Consider the following 9,390-nt stretch of genomic DNA (forward strand, 5'->3'; position numbering starts at 1 on the left):
TACAACTTTGGGACGAACTATTTTTCGTTGCGGGAGCCGGTAAGAAACCTGCCAATATTACCTTTTATTTTACTAATTATCTTTGAAATAGGGTCAGAAAACTAGTATTTTTTCTTAATGGGAATTTTGGGGTTTTACAAGGAATTTATTTAACTTTTAAATCTAGATGAATTTGTCAGTTTCTTCCAACGTGATAACAGTTTTCATTATAATTTTTTTTCACCTGTAATTTTTTACATTTAATCTCTTTAATTTTTTCTCGTATAGATTAACTTTAGATTAATCGGATTTGTATTACTGTATACATAGATTAATCTTTTAAACAAAATCAAGAAATAATCGGAAATCTATATAAAAAAATAAATAAATAAAAATACGAAACGGCGGCTTAAAAAACTATCAGTTTCCGTCATTAAATTGCACGTGCAACGAATTAGAGAATTAATAAAGATGAAACTTGTAATCTGTTCTCTCTCATGTAAATATTAAAATGTTAAATAAAATAATACTAATTTTATCCGTGATATTCACCAAATAGATCGGCTCTATTTCGAAATAATTTATTTTTTTATTTTTCCTCTTCAATTTTGTTTTCTGCGAACTTGCTCTTCCGTTCGTCATCTTGAATGTTAAGTCAATCACATTTGAAAAAATCGTTTCCTTTATAAAAGCAGATAAAGTTAATCGAAAGCAGATTATAAAACAAAAACGTAAGTATTACTTCATGGCGCACGTATGTGTATTTTTTATTCTCATATCTTTTTTTTTCACCGGATTAATATCGAATGGTCACTAATCTATCAGATTTTGTTTTTATACTGACTTAAACATAAAAACGGTCAATACGTAATTCTTTATGTTATCAGTGGTGGCCAATTATTAATGCGCTTTCACGTACAGAATTGATAACATTTTTCTTGATTTTTGCTTTTTAATGTCATTGTGTCTTTATTGAAACATGGAATCAAAAAAAAAAGCGAATAATCCTAATGAAAATGTTGATTTATTGTTGAAATTTTTCGCTGTCGATTGTTTTTATTTTAAACTGACTTAAACAAAAAAATAACTTCTTTATCGTTCACCAAAAATAAATAAATAATTTTATAAATTTAATTTTATGTTTTTAACCGTTGCACAAGTTTAAAAAATCAGGTTTTGTTTTCACTAATGACTTAAATATAAAAAAAGGTCAATGTCTAGAATCTTTCAAAATTACAAATATTCTTTACAATGACGACTTTTATAGGTTTTCAAGGATGCTGAAAATGAATAAATACTTCAAAAGTTGTGCAGAGAACTAATTTCCATGACATGAGGAAATTATTTTTTTTCAAAAGGTGAGGATCACTTTTCTATATAAATTTAATGTAACATGAGCACCGACTTTCTGGCCACGCGGTAATATTTGGGGGAGGGGCTGCCTGAAAGCCGTTTTGGTAAATTGTTACTTACTTTCAACCTTAACAGTCATCTTTACCATGACGAATTCTATAGGTTGTTGGGTATGCTGAAAACGAATATCATATTTAAAATTGCCGCAAACAAGTAGATTTATGGATCGTAAGCTAAGTAATTCTTTATGTTATCAGTGGTGGGAACCATTCATAAGGAATTACATTGCTTAATATTTGAAAAATCCGTTATTGTCTTGTTAACTGAATTTTTTCTTTCCAAGAATAAGTTTCTTTTTTTCTTTTGTTAAATGTCTTAATATGAGGAAATCGCGATGCATGATGAATACCATCTGATAATTTAAAATTAACATCGGTAGATGACACTCGATGACTTTGATGCTCGAGTTTAAAAACAAGAAAAAATATTTCTTTGGTTTTTCTCATAATCTTTTCTTTCATAACTCATTCATAACACTTCGCATACTCTGACAAAATTGTTTTCTTCCTAATGCTTAGCATACTCTGTCGAAGTGGTTAGTTGAAATCATCTTCCTAAGTGTCACATATAGAACAAATCCTGAGAAAAGAATATTTTTTAAAAAAGAATATAGATCTTACCCAACCTAAACAATTCCCTCTAACTTGTTCCTCTTCCCCACTTCCAAACTCCGAGCCAACTCTAGGCCTTTCCAAATGAATCCTATTATTGTGGTTGACAACACAACTGATGCAAATGGGAGATAACTCGTATTCAAAATATTTGCAATTTTTGATGTCATGCTATGTGTCATGACTCTCCGTTCCATCAATAGCCTTTCCCATTGATGTTGACTTCTCCATATTGGGATATCAGTTTGTTCTGTGGCTCAATCACTATCCGACTCATTGGACTTTCCTCAATCAACGTTACCCACAAATGTTCCACGTGCGCCTTCTGGTGGTTCTTATAAAAAACAGATCTCCAATCTTACAATCTAATGACTTTATTTTCTTATTCTTGTTCTCTATCAGTTTTTTCCTAACGTCCTGAATGTTATTCCTTACCAAAAACATCGATGCATCACTTTTTGAGTGATCCAGTGTTACTCATCAGCATAGTATACTCTACAAGGCATTAATATATTATCTAATGGCAGAATCACGTCTCTGTTATAGAGCAAATAGTATGGTGATAATTTCGTAATTTGTAGTTTAGCTCACATGAAATCTGACAGCTGCCAACATTTGGTTTATATATATATATATATATATATATATATATATATATATATATATATATATATATATACTAGCATGGGTGCCCGGCGTTGCACGGGTATTTTGAGGTGTATGCTGAGCAAATAAAAAGGTGAATTTTTTAACTTTAACCCCTATTATGACCCCTTAAAATTTATTGTTTATGGCTCAAATAAAGTTATTAAGTTAGATCCAAGTCCAAGAAATCTATATCTAAAATTTCACGTGTTTGGACCCGAAATTGTAGGAGGAGTTTGGTAGAGTTCTCAAACGTGAAATCGTTGAACTTTGATCCCTTAATCCCCAAATTTCTGTCTGAAAACCAATGACATCGATTTTCCCAAATCTCAGTACCCTGTATATCAAATTCCGAATCTGTAGGCTTAAAATTGACAGAGTTATTGCATAGGGAAATGTACACAGACACACACACAGACAGGCACTTTCACTTATATATATATATATATATATATATATATATATATATATATATTGGCTTAACTGTTATGCATCATCCTATGAAATCTTTCTATTTCTTTCTTTGTGTGATAAACTGATGTTGTTACATGATGTATGTTGAGGTCCTTCAATGCCTTCTTCATCACTTTGTTAATATTTTCCGGCCCATTATCTGTTAACAGCTGGTTTGGTGCCCAAATCTGAGGAGAATTTCATCCAACAACAGATGCACCACCATTTCTGGCTTATTAGGAACTGCAAAAGCCTCCAGCCAACCAATATACGATATCAATGAAAATCACTATGTACTGGTTACGCAAAAGTGTCTTTGGGCCTAAAAATATCCAATGCCAGTTTTATGAAAGGAAAAGGAGGCAGATTGCACTTCTGCATTTGAGGTTGTTGCTTCATCAGATCTCTGGTTTGGTACATTTGATACATTTCCTTCATATTCATTCAGCTCCTTAAATAAACACCACCAGAAATATTTTTGTTAAATTGCATAAAACGTCTTTTCCATGACCATTATTGTCCTGGTATTATACTACCACTATTTTTTTTAAGATGCGTCAGTACATATAACCTCATCAATAGTTTGTTGTTGGGTTGGGACAAGTAATACACTATTTTGTCCATCTCTATGAACTTTTTTGTTCTGCATCTTTGAATCTAAAAATTTAATTATCTTTCTCTGGTTCCCTAATTTAATAAAAACCCAACAACGTAGGATGGTTGTGCGATACTGATGAACCCTCAAGCTTCTGATATGTTGAAAACTATTTTGGCTCAAACAAAATGATTGAAGTAATTGCTATCATCTATTTATACCAGGATCCTCATTGTCTCGACTAGAGGTCCACACAAACAGCGTCCTTCCTTTTCAAGTACCATCTCGTCTGCATATCACTAAGTTTATGAGATAAGAAGCAAATTTGTTTTTAACATCATTACCCTCGCTCAGATCATAGATCATTTTTTTTACAAGGTGGTAGCCACTTATCAAGGACTGGAAGCCACTCGGGGTTAAGGGTTATAGTGTGTACAGTACGTTAGTGTTGAGATTTGATAAAGTGTCTTAGTTAAGAGGACGCTTCATCAGGAATTTGTTTATGTTGGACTTGAAGACATCCAGGTTGTAGTGAGGTGGGAAACAGGCAGACGGAACAGAGTTCCACAGGCGTGCACTTCTAAGAAAGAAGCTTTGTCTATGGAATCTACGTTTTGGTTTTGGCACAGATAAAGAGTGGGGAAAATTTTTGACAGTGGTTTCAGCTAGATGTGTGTTTTTTCATGAAAGATCTGTGAGGGGGCACCAGTGATTGGAGCTCAGACGAGCACTTGCCATGGAAGTAACGATAAAACAAAGACAGGCTCGCAACGTCTCTCCTGAGAATGGAGTATATAGCCAGAACTGGACAAAGTCAAATCGATAAAATCTGTGACACAAAATTTGTAACAAACATGCACCAATCGCATGATTGGAGCATCTGTGTACATTCTGTAATTCTTCTCAGGATCAAGATAAGCCAGTATAACCATATCTGTAAGCTTTGGTTTTAGGCTATCAAAGGCAAAATGACATGTAATGTCACATTAAAACTCCACATATTTCATCATTACATGAACTAACTGCTCGACAATCTCAGAAATATATTTTATAAATAATCAATAATATGACGTCATACCAATCCAAGCTCTGACTTTTCTCACACAAGTTGGAGTTAGATTTTATCGATTTGACTTTGTCCAGTTATGGCTATATACCCCATTCAACAATTTGAACCCCAGATTCTGTACTTCTCCTTAAACCCCACACTGATATCTTTCACCCTGAGCTTGTACTTATGTAAACTGGCTAGTAGTATCCTATCTATGTGATCTAAGTGACTTTCCATAGTATCTTAGGATATTAAAATGACATCTTAATACAGTAATTTTACCTGTCTGTACCCTGATTTCAGATCTAAGTTTAGCAAGTATTTGGCTGACCCAAGTGGGGCTTTTATGGCATCAATGACTGGTAAGCTTGTTCCTTTTAGATAATGAAGTACTTGTTTTGCATGAGTTAAGTCCTTAATTGTCAGTTTTGATAAGTTTTTGGATAGCTTTGTTACAGTGTAAAATATATCAGGCATAGTGACAGTCATCAAATAAATTAGATTTCCAATAATTTCTCTGTATAATCGATCGTCTCTTAATTTAGTTTCGATCTCTATATTCTTATTTATATCAATCTCAATGGTGGTGGTTGGCAATCTCACATTCAAAACTTCAGCAGGATTTTTTCAATGTACCATGATTGGTTCATTGTTATAGTTTCATTTTCACAGGTAAACTTTATACCGAGGAACTATGACGATTGTCGAAGATTGGTAATTTTAAATTTTTTGTTTCACTTATTTTTTAACATCTTTTAAAGTGTTGTCTAAAAATTATTGTGAGCAATATGTCGTCAACCCAAAACACCAAAATCAAGTATTTATTACACATATTTTTGGTATGCATGCACACCTCTATGGGACACTGCCTGAATTCTTGTTCTATTAAATAATTATGGAGTGTTAAATTTTAATTGTAAAATTTTAATTGTGAGCGCTTTCTTTTAGACTGTACAGTGATTTATTCAGTTTCCATACAAAATTTTTATTTTTCATTTTAAATCCCTCTGGGGGAATATATATCTCAAAATCAATCAGAGCATTTAAATAAGCATTTTTTATATCCATTTGATGTATTTTTAAATTGTATTGAGCGGCAAGTTTCAATAAAATGGCAAAATATTTGATTTGAGAGTTTTAATGCATTTGCTGAGGTTTCAATCGTCTTTGTTCAACATAATGTTTCAACACTTTACAACTACCATCCTTCTTTTCTACTTACACTATCAGAATACTTCATGAGCAATTCAATCTTTCAATTACATCTGCCTGCATCATTTCAGCTTAATCAAAGTACATCCTCACCCCATTTTTCTTAAGTACTCGCAGCTTTTATCACACTTATGTTGAGATTCTCTACAACAAACAAGTCATGGTGGAAAGACTGACTTTCTATCTCTACTCTTAATCGAGCAAGTCCTTCTACAATTAATGGGGACCTATTAGCTGTTCTTAAATTTTTATCACATAATTCAAGTTCCTGTCAAAGTGCGTTAAAAACACTGCTATTTATTAATGACACCTCTGAGCCCCTATCCACCGGACTTCTATAATTCTTTCCCTCAATTTTAATCAAAACAGAATATGATGCACCCATGTTATCAACTATGCCATCGGTATGCCCTTGTTCAGCTGGGTGGCATTGCATGAATGGAGCTCTCATGGTTTCCCTGGATATGGTTCTTTCAGAATTTCTGTATGTTGCCCACCTCAACAAAATAATAACACCTAATTATCTATCTGCCTCTTTCCTTCTCTCTAGTTTTAAATCCTAGTCCCCTACTCTGTACTTGGTTTCCTCTTTTACGTCCGTCTCCATATCTTCAGGAACTGGCTAGATCCATAGCCTCAACTAGTATCTGCTACAAACCTCCATGGGATAGTTTTTATACTCATTGTATGTATTCGGCCAGATTCTCCATTTAACTTCTTCTAAGGCTTTCTGATAAGCCACTTAAAGATCATGTGGATTGTGTCTCATCACAAGCATCTCCAGCTTCCTATCTTTGAGACCTTCTATACAGAATCCCAGTACCTGTTATTTAACTAGTCTGCTTCTCTGGACTATCCCACTAAAAGCGCCTTATTCTCATCTAACTATCCTGTGCATATAGTCAGGTACCCCTTCTAACCTACCCTGTCTCATGTTTGCTAATTTGACTTTGTTTGTTAGGGTTTGCGACAATTCCATAGTAGTTCTCTAAAGACATTTTCAAATTAACCCATGTTAAACTTTCATTGTCTAAGATGAGTCTGGTCATGAATTGTTCAACTAGGCCCCATGTAATTAAGAGAGCTATACGATATTTTTCCTCATCCAGTGCTCTGGTCACCCTAAAATACTGCTCTACATGGTCCACCCACCAACATTGTTTTCCTTAAAAAGATTTCTCTCTTCTCAATCTTCTTACTGACCCCACTGCCTTTTTCAATTCTCTACATCATCCATCCACCTCCTGTAGCCACCGTCTTATCTATTTGAAAATAGCTGCTACTCCATCATAACAATAGCAAATGCTACTGATGAAAGAATAAGATCACAATACAACTTACAATCAATTTTTGTTAAGATGGAGAGTGTGGACTGCGATGTTGATTTGTTTTTGTATAAAAATATAAATTTTATTTTCTCTTTCTCATACTTCATGATATGTGTGTGCCTAGCTAGAGATGGAGAGTGTGAACCGGGAGGTTGGTAGAGTAAACAATGCTTATGCGATGCTCATTCCTGGCTGACTGTAGGCCTCTCATCCTTTTCCTTTTTCTATGGTTTATATATGTGACATGCTTTTTGCAGATGCTCTCACCTTCGACACTTGCATGCGTCAAATAGTGAGCCATGTTATTCACTAACAGTAAGGTTAAAAAAGGGCATCCCTCTACCATCTATAATACAAGGGATAAAAATCTGTTTTAATGTGTGTATGTATATATGTATGTCTTGCAAAAAAGTTTAAGAGGCAACGGATTTTCTTTTTGATTGTCTAACTTTAATTTATACTTATGTCACTTTCGATGGGCGCAACATCTAACACGTTACATTTTTTTCACTTTCTTTTCCTCCTTCAGGCTAGTTATGCAATAAAGAAGAAATTATAGATGGAGGTGAACAATGAAGCATAATCTGCTTAAGGGAACATGCATATTCTGATGATCAACTACTAAGCATATCTAGTATAGTATTTAACACGATAAAGAAACCATTTTTTATAAATAATGTTAATATATATATATATATATATATATATATATATACTAACATGTGCATGTATATATTTAGTAATAAGTAATAAAATCTGTCTAGAAACAAAATAATTCCGCAAATTCATACTAGGATTGTCTGCTAGGACCATAGTGCTATTGTTATAGTTCTAGGTAAATTCAGTTGTAAGTTACATACTCCTGAATTTTGAAGTTTCAATCCTCAATTTTTACCCAGTCATCACTAACAATCTAAGGGTGTGCTAATCTCATATACTAAATAAAGAGTTCGATTCAGAATTATGTAAAGATTTCTTAGTTCAAAGGAAAGATTCGACAAAAAACACCTGAATAAGATGGAAAGTAAAATAGAAACATTATGAAAAAGATTGGAACATTATTCTGAAGAATCCAAATAATATAATCTAACTTCACCCACAAAATGAAAAAAACGTGATTATTTTTAGTTAAATTAAAAAAATACTTTTGTTAAATAACCAGTATTTAATGCAAATATACTCATTTTTTTAAAAATTCATTAACAATAAATGTTTTGGATATTTTTAATAAAAATCAACATAATACAATTTTACAACATGAAATGTATTTTTATAAATTCATTTTATATTTCCAGAATTTACAACAATGAAAAGCAATCCATTAATGGATAAGAAGAACTTTTCTGCATTGGTGATTTAGAAAGGTTTAAAATACTTATAAATTTCTTCATTAAATTTTTTTAAAGTTGAAATTTATTAGCGTGCCTATCATCATACACTTGATTTGATTTTTCATTTTCGTGGAATCAGATGCAAGCGAACATGAGAGACAAACCACATTCTTGTGAAGTATGTGGTTCTTCTTTTGCATGGAAGTCACATTTGTTGAGTCATATGAACACACATACAGGGGAGAAACCACATTCTTGTGAAATATGTGGTTCTTCTTTTGCACGGAAGTCATATTTATTGAGTCATATGAAAACACATACGGGAGAGAAACCACATTCTTGTGAAGTATGTGGTTCTTCTTTTGCATGGAAGTCAGATTTGTTGCGTCATATGAACACACATACAGGAGAGAAACCACATTCTTGTGAAATATGTGGTTCTTCTTTTGCACGGAAGTCACATTTATTGAGTCATCTGAAAACACATACGGGAGATAAACCACATTCTTGTGAAGTATGTGGTTCTTCTTTTGCACAGAAGTCAAATTTGTTGCGTCATGTGAAAATACATATGGGAGACAAACCACATTCTTGTGAAGTATGTGGTTCTTCTTTTACTCAGAAGTCACAATTGTTGAGTCATATGAAAACACATACGGGAGAGAAACCATATTCTTGTGAAGTTTGTGGTTTTAATTTTGCATGGAGCTCAAATTTGTTGAGTCATATGAAAATACATACGGGAGAGAAACCACATTCTTGTGAAGTATGT

At 33.1% G+C, this 9,390-nt stretch overlaps 1 long non-coding RNA gene across 1 annotated transcript; it reads left to right on the plus strand.

Annotated features, from left to right (window-relative positions):
* Positions 1-627: 627 nt before the first annotated feature.
* Positions 628-9,076, plus strand: LOC145271085 (uncharacterized). Its single transcript, XR_013865685.1, has 3 exons — positions 628-710; positions 1,247-1,337; positions 8,583-9,076. It is a non-coding gene; the product is annotated as an uncharacterized LOC145271085 (long non-coding RNA).
* The last annotated feature ends 314 nt before the right edge of the window (positions 9,077-9,390 follow it).

Source organism: Euprymna scolopes, chromosome 46 (assembly GCF_053919585.1).
Source record: "Euprymna scolopes isolate OS-2025 chromosome 46, ASM5391958v1, whole genome shotgun sequence".
Classification (NCBI taxonomy): Eukaryota; Metazoa; Mollusca; class Cephalopoda; order Sepiida; family Sepiolidae; genus Euprymna; species Euprymna scolopes.